Consider the following 22,052-nt stretch of genomic DNA (forward strand, 5'->3'; position numbering starts at 1 on the left):
AACAAGAGAAGGTAATTTTTGAATAAAGGCCAGTTCTTTAAATTCATTAATTTTGCCTTACGAAGAATAATACAGTTAGCTTATTTTTCTTATTTCATCGTGAACCTGAGAAAATATCATGGGCCAGCATTTAGGAACCTTCTGAATTAAAGCATATTTCCACGTAATTGTGAATCATATAATAACTTTTTAAATTTACAGTATTTGTTTTGTGAACCCAGACTTTTTTCACACGCCTGTTTTGCTCAAGCAAAATTTGGCTGCATCTTCAAAGAATCACCGTCAGTTGCATCTTTTGTTAGGCTTTTAACCACAACAGACCAAGAAAAACTCTTCAAAATGAATTTGCCACTGACATCAAGAAATCTACCAACTTATTTGTTCATTTATGAATTCATTTATTCAAGATCTGTTTATTTACGGCTGCTATATGTCATTCACTAGGGTGAATAAGACAGACGAGACCTGCCATCACTGAGTATATAGTCCTTTTCACATCTCAAAATTTGGAAACCACAGACCCAAGTTGGATTTGGCAACAACTTCCTATACACTGCAGTCCAGAAATCAGAGATTTTCCTTCCTAGAAAATCAGCAATCTCAAAACATATATGAAATATTCTCATAAGCATGAGCTATCCTTCTGTACTGGGTGGTATTCCTTGACTTGCAAGGAAGCAAAGTAGCAAGTGAATTTTCAAAATACTAGTTTTTCTGCCAACTGCCACCTGATCTAGCAAAGAAAGCAGTGCTGAAATAGGAACTCACTAGACGCTGCGTGCCTGCCGGTTGGTATTCTTACTTATGCTGACCATGTCCTGACACAGGAGAACAGTGGCCCCATTTCCATTTATTTGTATGGAACACGTGCAGTCAGAGAAGCCAGGAGGCTGGGTAGGCCAGTACCTTCTCTACATCCCAATCTAAAATGGACAGCACAGGCTGTGAGAAGCCAGCGAAAGAGAATAGCTTCTTCTTGACCATGAGTTTCTAGGTATCCAGGATACCAACCCACTTTAATCACTGTTTCAGACCTGATTTGATTGTGTAGATACTGGTTATTAAAACAGCTGACAGCCTACCAATTCAATTAGAAAGACCCGTTCGATGGTTTTGACTGGACAAAAACTGTTAGGGAAACGTATGTTTTTCAGATTGGAAGGAGAAGATTTATAGATATTATCACTTCTTTGAAAATAAAGGCTAGGTCTTCTACTTTCTTTCTTGTTTCCAGTAGGTGACCAGTAAGTATTGTAGGTTATTAGATTTGCATGTGTTTAGAGTAGTAGCATTCATATGTGTCTTATAAGAGGACATGTTATAGGACTATCCCATTGAGAGTATAACCACAGACACTTACATATATGAAAACTGTAGATTTTCATGTACACTTACATATATGAAAACTGTAGATTTCCATGTACTTTTTCTACTGTGTCCTTACTATTTTCCATACATATATATGCACACATATATATCCATTATCAAAGCAGGAAGTATATAAGATGTGAGAGCATATGAGAAAAGTTACGTCTTGTATTAAAGAAAAAAAATTTTTAAGATTTTATTTATTTATTCATGAGAGACACACACAAAGAGAGGCAGAGACATAGGCAGAGGAAGAAGCAGGCTCCATGCAGGGAGTCTGATGCGGGACTTGATCCCAGGACTCCAGGATCATGCCCCGGGCTGAAGGCAGGCACCAAACCGCTGAGCCACCCAGGCATCCCTAAAGAAAAATCTTAAATGTCTGTTATATCATAAAAACTCATCTCCATTTTTCATCACATTGTCATGCTAAATAAAGTCATCTCACTGGCAGCTTTGGAAGCTTTGTAGTTAGCCTGGACAGTGTTCTGTCTTCTACATTTATCACGAAAGTTAATATTTTGGAATAAAAATATCTATACAGCTAACTGAATTTAACAGAATATAAATTCTCTAAAATTATAGGTATTTCATGCAATTTTGTAATTTTATTTTGAGGAAAAAGAATTTATTTTGAGGAAAAAGAATTTCCTCTTACCGATAGCAGTAACTGTGTCAAGAAACCTCTAGGGGACAATTATGAATATGTATTGCTTTCCTTCATGATGAATGAAGTATATGTTGAATTTTATAACTCATCAGCTCTTCTTTGTGAAGTAAGTTAATTTTGGAGTTGAGATAAAGCACGGTTCCAAAAAGCTATGAAAGTAAATAGTTTAAATTTTATGCTAGATATAGTAATTGTGTGAATTATAAATACAACAGTTAACAGTCACCAAATGTAATAAAATAGCATTATCTTCAAACTTGCTCAATAAGCTATTTATCTTTAGTTCATAGTTAAATGGTATTCTTTACTGTATCTTGAACTAGTAAAAATCAAAATCTGGCAGAGGTGAAGAATAAACTTTAAGAGACTAAAAAACAAGAAAAAAATTATTTGGGCCAATTTCTAGCTGTATATTAATATAATTAATTAAGTCCTAAAGAGAGGTTGATTTCTGAATCTTCTAGTTTTTGAATGGCTGGTTATTGGGCAGAAGACCCATTGAATGGGTAGTTTTGAGAAAGGGGCAACATGGACACCTTTTTAAAATGAAACCAGCAACTTAAATCTAATCCAGTTGAAAACTATTTTTTTTTTAAGATTGTATTTATTCATGAGAGACACAGAGAGAGAAAGCGCAGACATAGACAGAGGGAGAAGCAGGCTCCTTGCAGGGAACCTGATGTGGAACTCGATCCCAGGACCCCAGGATCAGGCCCTGAGCCGAAGGAAGACGTTCAACCACTGAGCCACCCAGGCATCCCTGGTTGAAAATCTTTTAAAGCATTTTCATTTATGAGACCTTTAGAAATAGTACTTCTCTACTACTGAAATCCTTGTTGAGGAGTGCCTGTCTTTCCATGAACCTTTATCTTTTGGGAAAAAGTTGCTTTAGGTACTTGGATTGTTAAGACACTTTCGCATTTTATAATAATAATAATAATAATAATAAATAATTATATAAATAATAATAACAAATTATTATAATTTATTATATAAATTAATTATAATTAATTATTATAATTAATTATATTAATAATTAATATAATTTATTATATAAAATTTTATATATATTTATTATTATAATAATAAATAATAATTATATAAATAAATAATAATAATAATAATAAATTATTATTAATTGCATTTGTCCTTTTTCGAGGGGGGGATGCACTTTTATTACCACCCTGATTTCTTGCTTTAAAGGATTCATCCATTGGGGATGGACTTAGTGGGTGGTGGTGTTCACTTCATACTACAGTAGCCACTCCTCCCTACTTCCTAGCTTAGCCTGTGAATGTGTAATGTAGACCCCAGGCAATGAGACCCTCTCTCCCAGCAACTCTTGAGTAGGTGACCTTAGGACACGGACAGTTTGTGAGCATGTGGACAGTGGCAGTGGGTGGTGTAGCCTCCTCTTCCTGAATGACTAGCTATCATTCAGCATGACCTGCTCTTCAGCTTTCCAGCGGGCCATGGTTCCTGTTTGTTCTCCAACCCTGGTCTTCCCATCTTCTCTCATTTCTTTATTATCATTATTATGCATTTTTTTAATGTAAGTATAGTTGACACACAACATTACGTTAGTTCCGAGTGTACAATGTAGTGATTCAACAAGTCTACACATTATGCTGTGCTCCATACAAGTGTGCTATCATCTGTCACTATACAATGCAATTTCAATATCATTGACCATATTCCATAAGCTGTGCCTTTTATCCCCATGACTTACTTATTCCACACCTGGAAGCCTGTATTTCCCATACCCCTTCACCCACTTTGCCCATCCCTTACCATCCTCCCCTCTGGCTACCATCAGTTTGTTCTCTGTATTCGTGGGTCTGTTTCTGTTTTTTGTTTGTTTATTCATTTGTTTTTTTTTTTTTTTTTACCACCTTCCCTCATTTCTGTGCAAACATGCCTTCCCCAAATTCCATTTTTTCTTAAAATAGTCAAAATTTGTTTCCGTTGTGTATCAGTCAGGGTCCTGACAGGAAACAGATGGCTCCCTCAAACAGGGAAATTGAGGCGAGTTTAATTCAGGGACTATTTACAGAAGTGCAGGCAGAGTTAGGGCGTGATCAAGGGATGATGAAGCACCTCAGGACTAGTAGCAGTCAAGAACCTTGCAGCACTTCTAGGCTAAAAGGGCTAAGAGAAGTGGCCATCAGATTTGGAGAGAGAATTCTCTCTGTAGTTGTGGTTTGGGACTGCCTAACAGGCTGAGGCTTAGGGGAGAACCCAAGCTAGGCAAAGTAGGGAGACAGCCAAGAGAGAAAATACCCTAGCCTCACTCCCCTCTTTCCCCTGGACTTCTGGCTGGTGGCTTCCATTGGATGAACTTAACCAGAAGCCAGAAGGCAAGGGAGCCCATTGATGGAGCCCATAAAGGTCAATCTTCCCAGACACAAAACTGAATAAAGAAGGGTGGAGAATAGATCTGGAGAGACAAACAAGGAATGTCCATGTAGAGTGCTTGCAAGCAGACTTTTGGTTGATGAAGTAAAGTAGACCTGTACATTAATTTTTTGAAATCCCCTCATATAGTTGTAGAATCTGTGCAATGTAGGAAGTTTACTTGTTGAGGAAATAAATGGAGGCTGATATCCAAAGCAGGTGTCCTGGCAAGTGCTGTCATTACCTGATGGAAAGCGCACCTGTTTCCTTGATCAAAGTTGCCAACTGCCCTCTAAGTTGTGAAGGAATGGGGTTGGATTTCTCTGGGTGGTAGCCAAGGCTCTTTGGGCCTTTTCTAATTCACATGAAAACCATCATATACACTAGCAGTGTCTGTGCATTGCCAATATTTTAAACTGTGAAATAATACAGCTCCATAGGTAGCTGATTCCAGTGCCAGCTCTGAAATCAAACTACCTGGATTCTAATTCGAGTTCTAGAGTGAATCATTTATTCTCATCAGTAAAATTAGGTGAATAGTAGTGCCAACTTCATGAGGCTAGTGTGAGAATCAAATTAAATAATGTAGATAAAGTACTTTGTATAACTCCAGCCACATAGTTTGAATCCAAGAAATATTAGTGATTATTTTATGGTTAATTGCTAATACCATTTTCAAAAAATATTTATTTATTTGAGATAGAGCATGAGTGGAGGAGCAGAGGGAGAAAGAATACCAAGCAGACATAGGGCTGAGCATGGATCCCGATATGGGGCTTGATCTCATGACCCCTAGATCATGACCTGAGCTCAAACCAAGGGTTGACGCTCAGCCGACTGTGCCATCCAGGCACCCCGCTAATACCATTTTTGACTCCTTAGGTTTGATAAATGTCAAACAAGTGTTTACTAGTTTCTGCATTCATGCAGTCACCACAACACTCAGTTTGCTCCATCTAATTTCCAGTGCCCAGACCCATGCCCCCTATATGGCTACTTCCCTATCATCTGTACCTGGTACAGGGACTTCCATCCTCTCAATTATGTCATTTTCCAATCCCATTCATCTTACCTGCAACTTTTGCTTCTATAGGGCCAATTCACTAGATTTCTCTTCTCTGTGGAGGAAGTTCCTGAGTCATCTATCCTCATAGACTGAGGAGCAGCAAGCCCCCTAAAACCAAATGAAATGAAGCAGCAATGATGGGAATTCTGCTTTGGCTTTCAAATTAGGTCAACATCTCTAACAAGCTTTAAATTACTCAGACACCCTCTCTGTACTTTGATATTTGATTTCACCACAACTCTAGGATGAAAACTTTCAATCTATTATGCTTATTTTAAGGTTTAATAAGGGACTTTTAAAAATAAACACACAAAGCAATGGATCCTATCATTTCTCATGATCTTTCTTACACCGCCTTCTTTCTTACTAAAATACACAAATGATAAACTTTGAATGTATAAATAACATATGGTTCAATTTTTCATTTTGCCTCTGCATTCCCTTTCCCACTGCCATGTTGCTTTTGTCATATACAAGAGGACAGCTAAGTTGGGCCTTACATCATGACGGTGACTGAAAAATAAACACATGGCAAATTAAATTCATCATTAAGATTTTGATCAATGTATGATGCTATATTAGCTGAAAAATTTTTGTCTACTGATAAGAAGGCAGTTCTTTCCATAATTGTATCCAGACTTTTAGAAGCCAAAGAAATGGTCCACGTGTCTCTTATTGGATCAACTCATTCACCCTCAGCTTTTGGTGAATTAACACAAATAGCACCTAAAGTGACACTAACCAGTGATATACGACAGCAAGTGACTGTGGGAAGGAAGAGGGAAGGATTACACATTAACTGAATATAACAACATCACTTTTTAAAACAAGCCAGCAGACCGTCCTCTATATCAATACCTGGCATGTAGTTTGAACTCAAAGAAGATTAGCAGTTATCAGATGGTTATATCAAAGCAATCAAGTAGATGAGCATCTGAGGAAATCTATGAAATTAGATGACTATTAACAACTAAAATTATTCATAAAAATAGTGCATCTGAATTAGCTAAATTATTTTTTGCTTCCAGTAACAGAAAACCTAACTCATTGGCATACGCAGTAATCGAATCTATTATCTCATGTGAAAGCAGTCCAGAATTAGTATGGGTTCCAGGCATGGTCCACCACGGCTCTGGCCCAGCTCTGTGGCAATTCTCACGGCCCTGCCCTAGGACAGGCAAAAGCAGCGGTAGCCCATTATGGGTATTGCTTCACCAGACACAGCAAAGTCCAGACTAGAAGACAAGAGAGACTGACGATCTCTTCTTTAGGGCTTTGTGTTACCAGCTAGGAAACTATTCCCAGAAGCAACTCAGGAGACTCTCTCATGGCTCGCTGGCCAAGACTAAGTTATATGTCTTTTTTAACCCACACAGTGGCAAGGGCAAATGGGCGGAGTTTATACTAATCACTGGGGTAGAATAGATCTTGAGAGTCTACTACTACCACCTGTTAGTACAGCGCACTTTCATTTATCTCTGAAGAGACTTTATATGGGAATTAATGAGTTTGAGAAGTATGGTGGGAAGTGTGTGTGTGTCTGTGTGAATAATAGGGTGTTTTGTTAATAAAGGGAGCATGATCTCAGTCCCCAAAACACACTGAAAGAATATTTCTTAAACGTAATAAGGAGATCAAAGAGAAGAATGAAGGACCCACAGAAAGGTACAGTTTGTTTCAAAAAGGTAGCATAGACATGCACATTTACATAGACACCTACACCCTCCTTTCTGGTAGTGTTAGCTTCTCTTTCAGAGGTGCTGGAGATAACTTATTCTTTGCTCCCTGCTTTCATGAGATCTCGAGACAAGGGTAGCCATAGCAGATGAGGACAGGTGGTTGCTCATATAAGGCAATGTGACAGGTGCTGAAGAGGCCCCTTGACCCTCCAAATTCTCTCCTCTAAAAACAAAATGAAACAAGCCAAATGCACGAAAACAGAGATTAAACTAGCCATCTGCTTAAGTGAGCAAGATAGTAAGATATGAGATAGGTTGTGAAAAGCACTGTGCTGTCTCAACCAAGTAACACTCCACTTTTAGGCCCAAAGTCAACAGTTGCACTACCAGATAAAGCATTATGTCTTTTCAGATGTAAATGCTGTGGGAAGAAGACTACAGTAAGCCTCCAACACCTTAGCATTAATTATTACATCATAGACACTAAGTGTACCTGGAGACCAGCAAATTCCCTAGATAGGATCTTTAAAAAGGGGAAAGCAACTTCTTTACCATTTTGCCTGTATTCCCAGCAATACATGGGTTTCTATGTAAAGCACATGGGAAGATAATGTGATCAATGGAATCACATACGGGCCCTATTTGAGCCAATTGATGGGCATCAAATTAAAACTCTCAGGAGAAGAGTCTGTGTCCTCCTGGGAGCTCCTCTTCTGCCAGTCTACTTTGTGAGGGGGATCCTGAGATTCTTTTTTTCACTGCCTTTTTGTGAACAAGAGATTGGCTCCTCTCCACATTCCAATGGAAGTTAATAAAGACATCTCTTAAGAATGAACTATAACCTTGGGTTCATTTTAGCCCCTCCTCAAGGAAATGAGTGGATATGTGAGAACTTTGTATTGGGATTTTTAGCTCAAATGTTACTACTTGATGTGGAAATGTTTGTTGATCATTCTGGAATATTTCAAACTCATGATCCCATCTTCACTGATTGATAGTAAAGGTGTATGTGTCTCCCAAAGATGTAAAGAGCTGGTTTAACAAGGAGACTTCTCCTTGGGAACAGGAGTTCATACTTTAGGTCAGATCTATTCTTAATTTATTACCCTCCACCCCTTTTTTTACATTCACTAAGTTCCTACAAGTAAAAAAAATTCTAAAGTACATTTTCTGGGAGTTCTTATTTGGTTACACTTTTGCAGAGGAAAGGAGGGCTAATGCTAAACATTTACTACATGTATGCCTGTTTCACTACTCAATTTTTCTCACTTTGTTTTCCTGGCAATCTTGTCCCATGCAGAGACAAAGAGCTCTGGATTTGACCCCAGGCTCCATACTAATTAGCTGAATGATCTGGGTACTCCTATATGAAGAGGGTATAATAACAGTACCTACCTCATTAGACTGTTGGCAGAATTAAATGAAGTAAGAAGCCTTAGTTGTTGGCCGCCTGGGTGGCTCAGTTGGTTAGTATCTGCCTTTGGCTCAGGTCATGATCCCAGGGTCCCAGAACAGAATCCCACAGACTCTGCCCAGCGGGGAGCCTGATTCTCCCTCTGGCTCTCCCTGCTTGTGCTCTCTCTAATAAATAAATACAATCTTAAAAGAAAATTATCACTTGCCCTTAGCACCTTGCAAATAACAAGCACTTAGTAAATGTCTGCTCTCATTTCACTGTTTTTCTCATCTTACAGATCAGAGTCCTATCTGAGTGAACCAAAGTAACTTGTCATATCTGAGAAAAATTAAGTAATTTGCCTAAGGGTGCCACATATGTAAATCATGAGAGAGGGATTCAAGCCCTTAGTTCCAAGTTTGTCTAGTTCTAGGGTCTGCACATTTCACAACTCTGTTATTTTTCTGTTGAATCACCTATTTCACATGCTCTATTCCACATGGGGGAGCAGGACAAAGCTCCTAAAAGTTGAAGAATTAAAAAGTAGTACTTTTTTGGTATTACTCTGAGTTCTCTGCACTTGGAGAGACCAACACATGTCTAGGCCCAACACTCTGGTGCATGGGGCGGGGAGTGGGGTAGGGGTGGGTGTAATGTGGTTTGCCCAGGGTCATGTATGTAACTAGTAGGCAACAGAACCCTGGTGGGAAGCGTGTGTGGCTGCATTACCCATGCTCCTGACCACCTGCTGGACCACCTTCTGCTTTGAAAAAGCTCTCAATGTGTGCTAATGTGTTTAGTACAATATACAATTAAACTCTAAATGACAAGAACCTGGGCCATCTGCATGGCCCAGTGGCTGAGTGTCTGCCTTTGGCTCAGGTCATGATCCTGGGGTCCTGGGATGAGTCCCACATCAGGCTCCCCACAGGAGAGCCTGCTTCTCCCTCTGCCTCTCTGTGTCTCTCATTAATAAAAATGAATGAATGAATGAATGAATGCATAAATAAATAGAACTTGGGAATGAGGTGATATTAATCAGGGTTCTCCAGAGAAACAGGACCAATAGGAGAAAAGTAGGTAGGTTAGTTGGTAGGTAGATAGATTTATTATAAGCAGTTGGCTCATTATTAATGGAGGCCGAGAAGTCCCTTGATGTGCCATCTGTAAGCTAGAGAACCAGGAAAGCCAGTGGTATAATTCATTTTGAGTCCAAAGGCCCAAGAACCAGGAGTGCTGATGTCCAAGAACAGGAGCAAATGAACGTCCCAGCAGAAAAAGAGAATAAATTCATTCTTCCTCTATCTTTGCTTATTCTGGCCCTCATCAATTGGGTGATGCCCACCCACATCAAAGGGAAACTTGTTATGGTTCAGGGTGCCTAGAAGGTAAGATTGCTCTCTGTAAGGCATTCCAATGCATGTTACAGGTTATAGCAAATATAATTGGTGATTTGATTTTGAATATTGAAGTCATCACAAGAGTCAATTTGGAATATTTATTATTATTATTTTACATTTTTAAAAATTTAAATTCAATTTGCCAACATATAGTATATCACACAATACTCATCCCATCAAGTGCCTCCTCATTGCCTGTCACCCAGTTACTCCATTTCCCTACCCACCTCCCCTTCCGCAACCCTTTATTTGTTTTCCAGAGTTAGGGAGTCTCTCGTGGTTTGTCACCCTTTCTAATTTTTCCCACTCAGTTCCTCTCCTTTCCCTTATCATCCCTTTCACTATTTCTTATATTCCACGTATGAGTGAAGTCATATGATAATTGTCTTTCTCCGATTGACTTATTTCACTCAGCATAATAACCTTCAGTTCCATCCACATAAAAGCAAATGGTGGGTATTTGTCTCTTCTGATGGCTGAGTAATATTCCATTGTGTGTGTGTGTATGTGTGTGTGTGTATAATATCTTTATCTATTCATCTGAATTTGGAATATTTAAATCACCCTAAAATATAAAAAATAAATGTATATTTTCATTATATGTTGAGTTTTACCTCAAACAGAAAAAAAAAAAAAAAAAAAAAAAGAGCCACAAACAAATCCTGGACTCTGTTTAACATATGCAGGCTGATATATTTAGGAAAGAGGTGCACTGATATTTCCCACTGCATTTGAAATGCATTAAAAAAAGTTTGTCGGGGGCAGCCCAGGTGGCTCAGTGGTTTAGCGCCGCCTTCAGCCCATGGCATGATCCTGGAGACCCAGGATCGATTCCCATGTCGGGCTCGCTGCATGGAGCCTGCTTCTCCCTCTGCCTGTGTCTCTGCCTCTCTCTCTCTCTTTGTGTCTCTCATGAATAAATAAATAAAATCTTAAAAAAACAAGTTTGTTGGATGGCTACAGGAACAGGTAGACAGATATGTGAGAACACTCTTAGTGCAATGTTAATTCTAGGATCTAGGTGGTAGGTATACAGATATTCACTGCATAGTTTTTTCAACTTTATCGCAGCTTTGAAAAATTTCAATAAAGTTTTGGAAAAACATGAATACGTTGGATTAAATTACTTATAGTCAGACTTTATTGAAAAGAATGGTCTCACAGGAAATGAATTCGATACGTGAAAATATAGAATTAACGATGATATTGATTGCAAATTATTAAGTGCTTAGTATGTGCCTGGCAGTGGACAAAGTGTTTAGTAAGTGTTATCTAATTTAATTAGTATTGTTTAGAGTATGTATTGCTATCTTTATTTTACAGGTTAAGAAAAAGTGTAGAAGTTTCCCTAACTTTGGAGACTGTGTATCTGGTAAACAACCACAACTGAGAGTCAAACCACATCTGTCTGAATCACTGAGCTCCAGGAAAGGGAAATCTGATTTGGGGACATTTAGAGATTATCCAGTTTAGTTTCCTACCCCATGTGCAAGACACAAAGAATCAGTAGTGCTAAAATCCCAGAATTTCTACTCTTTGGCCAAGGCTTTTGTCACTAATCATAATGTGTCTCTAAGGGCTGTTGGGTTTTGTTTTTTGTTTTTTTTTACAAAATGGATTTACTATAGGATTCCTTTAAGTAACAAATTTCCATAATGCACTTTAATATAATTGGTAGTAGAATTTCATCTATATGCTTTTTGTGAGTATCATATGTGTCATAATCAATGGCACCCTGATGCTGTAAACAGTATGTCCAACAATGCATCTTGGGCTTTTGAATGTACTTAAATTATGCATGTCCCCCTGGTGGAAAAAATGCATGAAATTCTGAAATCATATGGATTGCATCCATTTGAGTGAAAGTGCTACCCCTTCTGATAATTCTGGAATTTTGTTTTTCATAGCTCAATTCCAAACCCACGACTTTTCTGAAACCTTTTTATTTTTATTTTAGTTTAAGCAGTGACTGATTTACACCATGCAAACCACTTGAAAAAAAAAATGAACATAGATGAGGGAACTTGACCATTAAACAAGAAAAAAGACATGTGTACATCCTTTCCTCTGCTTGCATCTCTCTCTTTACCCGAACTCATCTCTAACACTATTTCCCAAAATTCTGGCAAGGACATGTGTGGCATGAAAAAAAATGAAGGGATCCACAAAATCTTTTAGGTTTTAAGTTCCAGGCAGCTGTCCATCTACCCTAGTGCTACTAGTCTAATATTTGGCAACTTTGGAGTTAGAAGTCTTCGGTTTATCTTTTTTTTTTTAAGATTTTATCTATTTATTCATGAGAGAGAGAGAGAGAGAAACAGGCTCCATGCAGGGAGCCTGACGTGGGACTCGATCCTGGGTCTCTAGGATCACACCCTGGGCCGAAGGCGGCGCTAAACCACTGAGCCACCCAGGCTGCCCGGTTTATCTCTTTTTGCGTGTGTAACTAGATGAGTGTCAGTGAAGCTCCTGATCTTCTGAGCCATTTCCTCACCAGCTATAAAATACTTATCTGACAGGATTATTGTGGGCATCAAAGGAAAATGTATTTAGGACTTGACAGCAAAACAACAAAGACATAAAAACTAAGAACAAGATAGTAAACAATTTTTAAACTTTTGTCATTTGTTTGGTTTTGCCATTTTCTGTAAGGCATAATTATGTTTCCATTGTATGATGAAACCATGAACTTTTATTTTCAAAACATAGAAGACAATTCTCCATGGGTCTCTTGTATACTGGCATACCTTTCAAGTGAGGTATTGATTACCTTTCCTATGGACTATCTTTTCAAAAGATTTTTGTACAGTTAACAGCCTTGAAAGACAGACAGTGTCTCTGGAGCAAAGAGCAGGCCTGCCTATTGTCTACCATAAAAAATTTGGGTTTCTAACCCCAGTGGTTTTCTCCCATAACATAGTCCATTGCACGTACAATTATCTATACGGTCTTGTCCATGTTGCCTGTGGGAAGTGAACCTCAGGAACCTGAGGTGCAAATGTGAATTCTCTGGCTCTTGCTATGTGTAGCACAGTCTCTTGTCTCTGACCCAGGAGTCTTGTGTTTTCTCCCAGCCTTCATCAAACAACAGCATGCCAGTTTGTTTGCTGGCAAGGAAAGTAAAATCTCAGACCCTTCACAGTTCTTGACAAGAAGTTGAGATGCAAAATGGAAACAAAGATTTTTCCTCCTATCATGTCTTGAGACCATTTTTTACAAAACATATGCCATTTGGGGGGAGAATGAGTAGTGTATTATAGTGATTAAACACACACTGTGGCAGAGTGTCTGGCTTCAAATCCTCTCTTTTATTTTGAATTCCCCAGAAACAGACTCTCTGATAAGGATATGAGTAAAAATAGTATATTTGGGAGGTAATCCCAGTAATCATTAGTAAGGATTGAGGAAATAAGAAAGGGAAGGAGAAACAGCCAGTAAGTAATGAATTTTTCAAGCAAGTTATGGCTGTGTATAGCAAAAAAGTTACTTTTCCTTGGGAACTCCTGTAGCCAATAGAGTACTTTTGTTTCTGAGTTATCCTGCCTGAGGAGTGAGGGACCTGCCTGGGATATCATATACCAAACACCAACCCATCATTGATTGAGAGCTCCTGGGTGGAGGTCAGTGCAAATTCTACCTCTGGATTTTCTGGCCTGTCTTGTGTATAGCACAGAGTGGGCTGCAGCAGGCCCTGGCAGAAGTGAGGCCTCAGTGTACATTACATTGATAAGGCCCAAGGGGATATAGTTGGCATATCCACAGCCTTTGCTATAGACATCCTCTAGCACTGTATTTTTGGGGAGTCACTCAACCTGGTTATGCTGCTGTTTCCTCATCTCCAAAATGGAAATTATAATAGCACCAACTACATAGTGTTTATAGAAGGATTAAAGAAATAATCTATGTAAAGCACTTAAAACAGGCCACAGTGTTTTGTAAGCACTTAGTAAATATTGGCTATTGTTAGAGAAGACTATGACATTTATTCATCGGTATTTTATCTATATCATTTTTTGTAAGTTGACTTCTAATTCCTTAACACTGGAGCTTTATTTTACTGAGTGCCTGAAATTGGATTCTTACAGATTCAAGGTATATTTATGCTCACCATTTGTCAAGGACCAACATCGGCTGCCTCATGGAAAGCACCAAGAAAGATGTGTTTAAAACTTATTATTCCTATTTAAATTTCCTTAGAGAATTTATGGGGCTAAGCATTCCTGAACTCTTTAATTTAAAGATTTACTGCTTTGTCAGAGAAACTAATTAAATCTTATTTGAAGTGTCAGTAACACAGCAGCATCAGACTGGATTTTCTATTCTATTATGGGAATGAGAATATAAAAGAGAAGTGTGTGTTTTAAACTCAATTTTCTAGCATTATGTATCATTTATGTCATACTCCTGTGAATCAGCATCATAGTAACTGTGGAATTCACCAAAACAAAGCACTCAAGAATTTTAGTAAGCCTACTTAAATTTTGATTAAGGTAAAATTCTACTGTTAAGCTAAATAACACGAGTAGGAAATTACAGCTTACCAGGGAAGAGACTCCTATTTAGGGAAGCCAATTCTTCTGTCTATAAATCCATAGATTTGCTTATTTCTTAGTCTAGTTACATTCCTGGTCTCCATCCTTTTTTATTCTCCCCAAACAATCTGCTGGGCTTGCTCTGAATCTCTTATTTAAAGATCCCAGCCACTTTTTACCTATTACCAGAGTCTTTATATTAAGAAAATTGTCTCAAGAATTTCCCTTTGAAAAAAAAGAATCCTTTTTATTTTAATTTTTGCACTTGGTCATGTAGGTATTCTTTTGTCTAAGGATATCTTAGCAACACACATATGCATATGAAAAAATTAAGAAAATGATCATCTTTCTATAAATATTTTATCAGCATTTAAGATGAAAGAAAATGAACCATAATCTTCCACATTAAAATGTTGAGTTTTAATAAGACACGTTTTGTTTTTAGCTTCTGTTTTTCTCCACACCTAAATGACTTATACTTCACTTCTATGTTTAGTTTTTATTATGGACCAAGCAGAGTAAGAAAAACCTGTAGGCTTTCTTTCTTTCATTGGTCAACTGTTTTTTTCTTTTTTAATTGTAGATGTCTTACTGGCCTTATAAAACTTTTTCAAGTAGGAGGTAGGATAAAATTTCCAGTAAATTTAATCCATATATTCTAGGACAGAGTTTTTATTTCTTGAAATTTCCCAGCCACTTTCTTCCTTGCTCAGTATCAGTTTAATAAAATAAATTGCTATAGATAATATGAGTGAAATATTTTTTTCTTAAGCATAGGATACTCAGGCTATTAAGGAGGAGACATTAATGAAATTCAGCACCTAACCTGTGCCTTTATAAAGAAAGTATAAAGAATTTTTAAAATTTAAATAAAGGTAGCAAAGAAGTAGAATTCAGTTAAATCTAAGTAACATTATTTCTATAATTATACAGGTACACAAAAAGACTACTTAAAATATTTAAAAACATTTAAGGGACACCTGGGTGGCTCAGTCAATAAGTGGCTGACTCTTGAATTCGGCTCAGGTCATGATCTCAGAGTCCTGGGACTGTGTCCTCTGTTGGGCTCCTCGCTCAGCGAGGAATCCACTTGAGGATTCTCTCTCTCCATCTATATTTGCCCTTCCCCCCACTCATGCTCCCTCTTTCTCTCTAAAATAAATAGCTCTTTTAAAAAATAAATAAAAATAAAGATGGTTAAAACACTTCTTAACAACCATAAATCAATAATATAATTCAAGCTTATTTTCCAAAAACTTAATTTTATGCTTCCTTTATAAAGTCACAGGTTAAATGCTGAATTTCATTAATTCAAAGAAAAAGTAAAAATAGAAATTTGTTTTCAGAGAGTTTGGACTTTTCTTTGAATACCTCCTAAGACTCCATTTTGAAAATTCAACACTTATTTGTTCCTTTATTCACTAATGCTATAGTATTTATTAAGTGCTTACTGTGTGCTAAGCTCCAGGAATACCTTGGTAAACAGCAAGCTCTCTAGCCAAGAAGACAGGACAATAATCAAAGAGTGCCACAAGCAAAGCTCATGAGAGGCAACTGTGGTAAGTACTGCGTAGGAAAGCTGTCTAACGCTATGAGGACATGTCCTAAGAAGACTGACCCAGCCTGTTGAATAAAGGGAGGGCTTTTTTGAGGAAGAGACATTTGAACTGAGATCTGAGGGATGTGTAGGAGTCAGACAAATGTGGTTTTGGCTGCAATCTGAAGTCTGTAACTTGAGAGTCAATATGCAGAATTCTCTATTCAGATTTCACAGTTAAAGGAAGTAGCGCATCATAATTAGTGAGCCCTACCCCACTGGTTTCATCAGAGATATGCTCCCTTGACTACACTACAACTCTCTGACCCATGTTACTCTTTTAGTAATAAGACAACTGATAATGCTAGCTCTCTTTCTCAGAAATTCCTCTAAAAATAAAATGAATAGGTTATGAGAAAGGGTTCTTTTTTTTAACATGGCATAATTATGTGCAAACACTACTTATTATCTCTATGTGATCTCCCTTTTACTTATTTTCATAAAGCAGGAGAACAAAAGGAGTTGGTGCTTTAGAGGAAATGGTTATTTGTCACCTACAACTAAAATTTCTAAGTGGTTTTACCCGGTTGCTTATTAACAAATAATTTTTAGTAAATGGTTCCCTGATACAGCTTTCTACTAGACAGAATGAAGTAAAACAGACTTTATTCTTCCTTGAAAGAATGACTGTAACAAAGATGCGCAATCAACATAAACAACACAACACCAAGAAGATAGGTAAATTCATTTGTTCATTTATTCATTCATTCAGTTTTTAGCTCTAAGGATCCTAGCAAATACAAGACACTAAAAAGTGATCGCTCTCCTCATAATGCCAATAATCTGGTTTTAATCAAATGTTGTGAATATGTGCAAGATACACGTTTAATTTCTAAAACATGTACTAGAAGGAACATGAGCCAAGAAGTACTATTTGTTACAGAAATTACAAAGCCAATGATTCAGTAAAGATTTATGCATAGACCTCAAAGTCATTGATGAATTGTGGAAGATACCTAAGCTGATTATATTACTTCATTCCCCATCCCTGGCAAATGCCCCTCTGGCATTTGTCTGGATTCCAAGCCGAGAGAGAAGTATAGCTAGCAGAAGCTTGCTCACCCCATCTCTACCCAGGAACAGGGAAAGAGAATGCCCCTCGGGAAAAGGCTAGACTTCTTTGGAGGTAGATCTTCCATTTTAGTGGGAAATGGTAGGCCGGACAAAATGTACTGGAGGGGAGGTCATCTCTCCTGGCAGACCTCTGCACCCATTGGATTCTGAGCTGGTTTTGTAGGAGGCAGAAAAGCAAAGCATGCATCCTCAACAAATCACCTTACAGTCAGCCCTGTCCAATATCCTAAAAATGCCCCAGGAAGCATCAGCTCATTGCTGGTAGGTCATCTGCTTATTGAGGTGAATCCAAAAGAACCCCAGGGACTTGGAGAGTCCTACTAACTTTGAAGCCCATAGCCTTTAGCAAGAAGAATATCATTGTCTAAGCTCAAGTTTCATCAGGAAGATAGAGGCAAATATGTGTCTGTGACACAGTTGCCTCCTGTTTCTGCAACATCTCCTTCTTTCCCTCTTTCCCTGCCTTCCCAGATGTACAGAATCCTAGCCTGCCCTTTGACTGTCCCTTATTCCTCTACAGGAGCCCCACTGAAGTTCGTCTTTCCTGGACACACTCTGAAGCTAACCAAATCTCTTGTGAACAATTGTTACTACCCTGTATTTTATTGCCTCCAGACCCATTTTTGTTTTGTTTTGTTTTTATTTTTGTTTTGCAGGGTGGAAGTCAGTAATCTGAAACATCCATTTCTGATAAATTACTAAGTGATAATAACGTTAGGGCAATATCTGGCATAAGATGCTTCCCAAGAATATAAAAATATATGATAATCTCTCTAGGTCATCTGTATGTATATATATTCTAACAGGGGCTCCTTGGAGACATTTCTTAAACTCCAGAGAATGGCACTAAAATTTAAAAGTTGTAGCCCTCTAGGAGATTATATTTAGGGGTATATTCTCCATTTATTAACTGTGTACCCTCAGATAATTTCTGCTTATGGTTTGACAAACTTAATCCTATGAGGTGAATCTGATGTTATGTGAATATACCTGGAGTCCAAGGTACACTGTTGAAAATTCAAGGCTTGTCAGAGGGGTTGACTTTCTGGGCACTGGGACAAGCCCCAGAAAGAAAGATTAGTTACTTTTTTGTTGTTGTTGTTGATGACATGAGTTAAATAGCATATACTCAGATTAAATTTGTCATCTATTCAACACGGAATTCTTACAAAAGGCCTTCAAGCAAATATAGTCTATTAAGTGTAAAAATTGGGGAATGTTGACAGCTGCCAAGCTCATGTAGCATTTACACATTGTAAATGATGTGAGCAAACAAGTCAATCTGTTTGTCTGACCTACCTGTGCCCCCTTCCTGAGAACCTGTTCCTATTGCTTCTAGCAAATGGGATGCAAGCCATTTGGCCTCACCCTCCTGACAGCAGCTGATTGGAGCAGAGATGAAAGAGACAGCTAGAGAAAGAGAGACAAAGACAGAGAGAGGCAGAGAGAAAAAAGAGTAAAATCAGAAGGTATCCAGACAGAAGCCAATGACCTTGTGGCTACAGTGAGGGAAAACGAGGTAGAAAGGAAAAAAGGGAGCACACATCCTAATTCCACAGAGCTTTAGATTTCTTCTTCCAGTTCTGTGGGCAGTCCAGATTTACTCTGTATCTTGATGCTATGAGATAATCTGTGTAACAGAAGAGGCTAATTTCCATAGCAGCACTATCCAATAAAAATAGAATGTCAACCATGTATGTGATTTAAAATTTTCTAGGAACTATGGTAAAAGAATAAAAAGAAATTGATGAAATTGATTTTAATCTTTTATTTTATTTAACCCAATGTATCCCTGGTATTGCCATTTCAATACATAATCAATATAAAAATTATCAATAGGATATTTACATCCTTCTTTTCGTACTAAGTCATAGCAAAATCTGTCATGCACTTTATACTTGAGCACAGCTCGACTTGAATGAGCCGCATTCCAAGTGCTCAAGAGCTTCCTGTGGCAGGTGGCCACCATATTGGACAGTGCAGGGATAGAGCAGTGACTGGCAAGCAGCTCTGCTATCAGAGATTTCATTTCCTGGCTATCGGCATCTAGGAAGGGCCAAGTAACTAGGTATTGCCAAAGGCTTGGAAATAGAAGTTATGTATGTCACTTATAAACCACAGGGGTTAAGAAGAAAATGTGGTTTGTCCTTTCTTTCTGTCCCCTCTCACAGCTGATTGCAAATGGCCATGGAGCCTATTAAAGATGGCACAATGATGAAGTTTTGGTCTTTAAATCATTACTTTGAAGAGAGCCTGCCAGCAATTGGAAATATTTGTTTTGGATGTTGAATAAGCAAAGCATAAACTTGTTTGTTCATTTGAATGGCTTCACATTTTGAGATTTATTTGTTTAGCTATTCATGTAGCCTATATAATATACCCACATTTTCCTATACTTTTGTGAAATTGTTTTTCTATTTCTTGCAGCAAGTGACACCCTAACACATGTATGTGAATATTTGGGTAGGCAAGGCTTTGGAGATAAGTGATTCGTCTGTGTGTATTTTATCCAGGACATTTTTAGTTTGCAGACTTTATCTGGAAAAATAAAGCACTGAAAACAGACGAGAGGAGGACATGGATAAGTTATAAAACTCTCAGAAGAAAACATAAGACAAAAGCTTCATGTTGGATTTGGCAATGATTTTTTAGATGTGACACCAAAGGCACAGGCAATAAAAGAAAAAAATTGACAAATCATACTTCATAAAATAAAAACTTATATGCACCAATAGACCGTATTAACAGAATCAAAAGGTAATGCACAGAATGGGAGAGAATATTGGCAAATTATATATCTGATGAGGGATTAATATATTTTTTAAAGATTTTATTTATTTGAGAGAGAGACAGAGACAGAGCACAAGGAGGGGCGGGAGGCAGAGAGAGATGGAGGAGCAGACTCCCCTCTGAGCAGGGAGCCGGATGTGGGGCTCAATCCCAGGACCCTGAGATCATGACCTGAGCCAAAAGCAGAATCAGCTGACTGAACCAGCCAGGCACCCTAAGGGATTAATATTAATATTATATAAAGAGCACCTAAAACTCAACAACAAAACCAAACACCCTAATTAAAAAATGAGCTTGAATAGACATTTCTCTAAAGAAGGTATTCAAATGGCTGATAAACACATGCAAAGATGCTCAACATCACTAATCATGTGGTAAATACAGATCAAAGTTGCAGTGAGATGCTCCCTCATACCTGCAAGAATGGCTACTATAAAAAAAAAAAAACCACCAGAAAATAACAAGGGTTAGTGAGGATGTGGAGAAACTGGAACTTTGGTGCACTGTTGGTAGGAATGTAAAATAGGATAGCCTTGAGGAAAACAATATGGCTGTTCCTTAAAAAATTAAAAATTCGATTACCATATGATTCAGCAATTCCACTTCTGGGTGTATGCACCAAAGAATTGAGAGCAGGGCCTTAAAGAGATGTTTGTACCACCATATTCACAGCAACATTATTCACAGTAGCTAAAAGGTGGAAGCAACTCAAGTATCTATTGACAGATGACTGGATAAAATGTAATACATTATTTAGTCTTAAAAATAATGGAATTCTGATGCATGGATGAACTGAACATGGATGAACCTTGAGGATATTATGCTAAGTGTAATAAGCTAGTCACAAAAAGACAAATACTGTATGATTCCACTTATATGAGTACCTAGAGTAGTTAAATTCATAGACATACAAAGTAAAATGCTGATTGCCAGCGCTTAGGGGGAGAAGAAATTGAAGAGTTTTGGTTTAATCAGTATATCTAGATTTTTCAATTTTGCAAGATGAAAAGAGTTCTGGAGATGGATAGCAAGAATGGTTGCACAAGAATGTGGATGTACTTAATATGACTAAAGTGCACACTTAAAAATGGTTAAGGTGGTTAATTTTATGTTAATTTTAGTTTACCACCATAAAACAAAGTTTTATTGAAAAATCTTATTTAAAAAATCAAGAGAGCAAAAAATAAATAAACAAATAAATAAATAAAAATTAAAATTAAAAAATCAAGAGAAAAATGTGATCAAAGCCTTTAGAATCCCCCAAGTTTTGATGAATACACATGGAATTCACTACTGTCAAGAATTTTTCCAACCTCAAGGTATATAGATAGAATAAAGAAGGAATAGTTAGATAATTGCATAATTATTTACGTTTTTTTCCATTGCACAAATTATGACAAAGTACTAAAGGTTCCAAAGGAAGTGCGTTAGGTAATGTGATAATCATACAGGAAATATATCTGTATGTTTATGGAGGAAAATTCTGAAGCATTGAGGTATTCAGTAATTTGTTCAAGGCCATTTGCCCAGTAGTCTAAAGTAGGGTTTCTCAGCTTCAACATCATTCACATTTTGGGTTAAATGATTCTTTGTTGAGGGGGGCTGTCCTGTCCATGGTAGGATGTTTACCAGCATCTCTGGGCTCTACCCACTAGATAATAGTGGCACCCCTCTCCTATCAGGTTGTGATAACAGACATTGCCAAACATGTCCAGTTAGAAACCACTGCTCTAACACCACAAGGTCATCAAGGTTAGGGAGGTCTGGCTGAGCTCGTGCCTTAGAATGGTGGTTTCAGAAAATGGCTGATCAGGGCAAGATAAGGTCAATTTGATAGCCTCTCATACACTGAATTATCTAAACGAGGACAAAGATAGAAGGTTGGTCATAGAAACAAGCTCAAGTCTGACCACTCTTACTCCCATCAGAGAAGGACTAGGAGATTGAACTAGGACAGTTTCTTCAGATAATAAACACGATCCACACTCTGGTTTTAATGATCGTTAAGCCTCCAGCTGGAGATACAGTGACTAGGAGGCAGTGAGAATAGACAAGCAGGCAGGTCACGACAAGGTAGCATAGAAAG

The 22,052-nt window shown here is 37.8% G+C and overlaps 1 long non-coding RNA gene across 23 annotated transcripts in view; it reads left to right on the plus strand.

Annotated features, from left to right (window-relative positions):
• Positions 1–22,052, plus strand: part of LOC140616082 (uncharacterized) — a 63,961-nt gene that overhangs the window by 3,624 nt on the left and 38,285 nt on the right. For 3 of the 23 annotated variants that reach the window (XR_012016605.1, XR_012016597.1, XR_012016608.1), the window contains exons 1-2: positions 16,083–16,780; positions 19,604–19,933. The exons of 3 other annotated variants lie outside the window; for them this stretch is intronic. This is a non-coding gene — a long non-coding RNA (uncharacterized lncRNA). 17 more of the 23 variants (XR_012016589.1, XR_012016588.1, XR_012016591.1 and 14 more) reach the window with 16 other exon arrangements.

This window comes from Canis lupus, chromosome 24 (assembly GCF_048164855.1).
Source record: "Canis lupus baileyi chromosome 24, mCanLup2.hap1, whole genome shotgun sequence".
NCBI classification, from domain to species: Eukaryota; Metazoa; Chordata; class Mammalia; order Carnivora; family Canidae; genus Canis; species Canis lupus.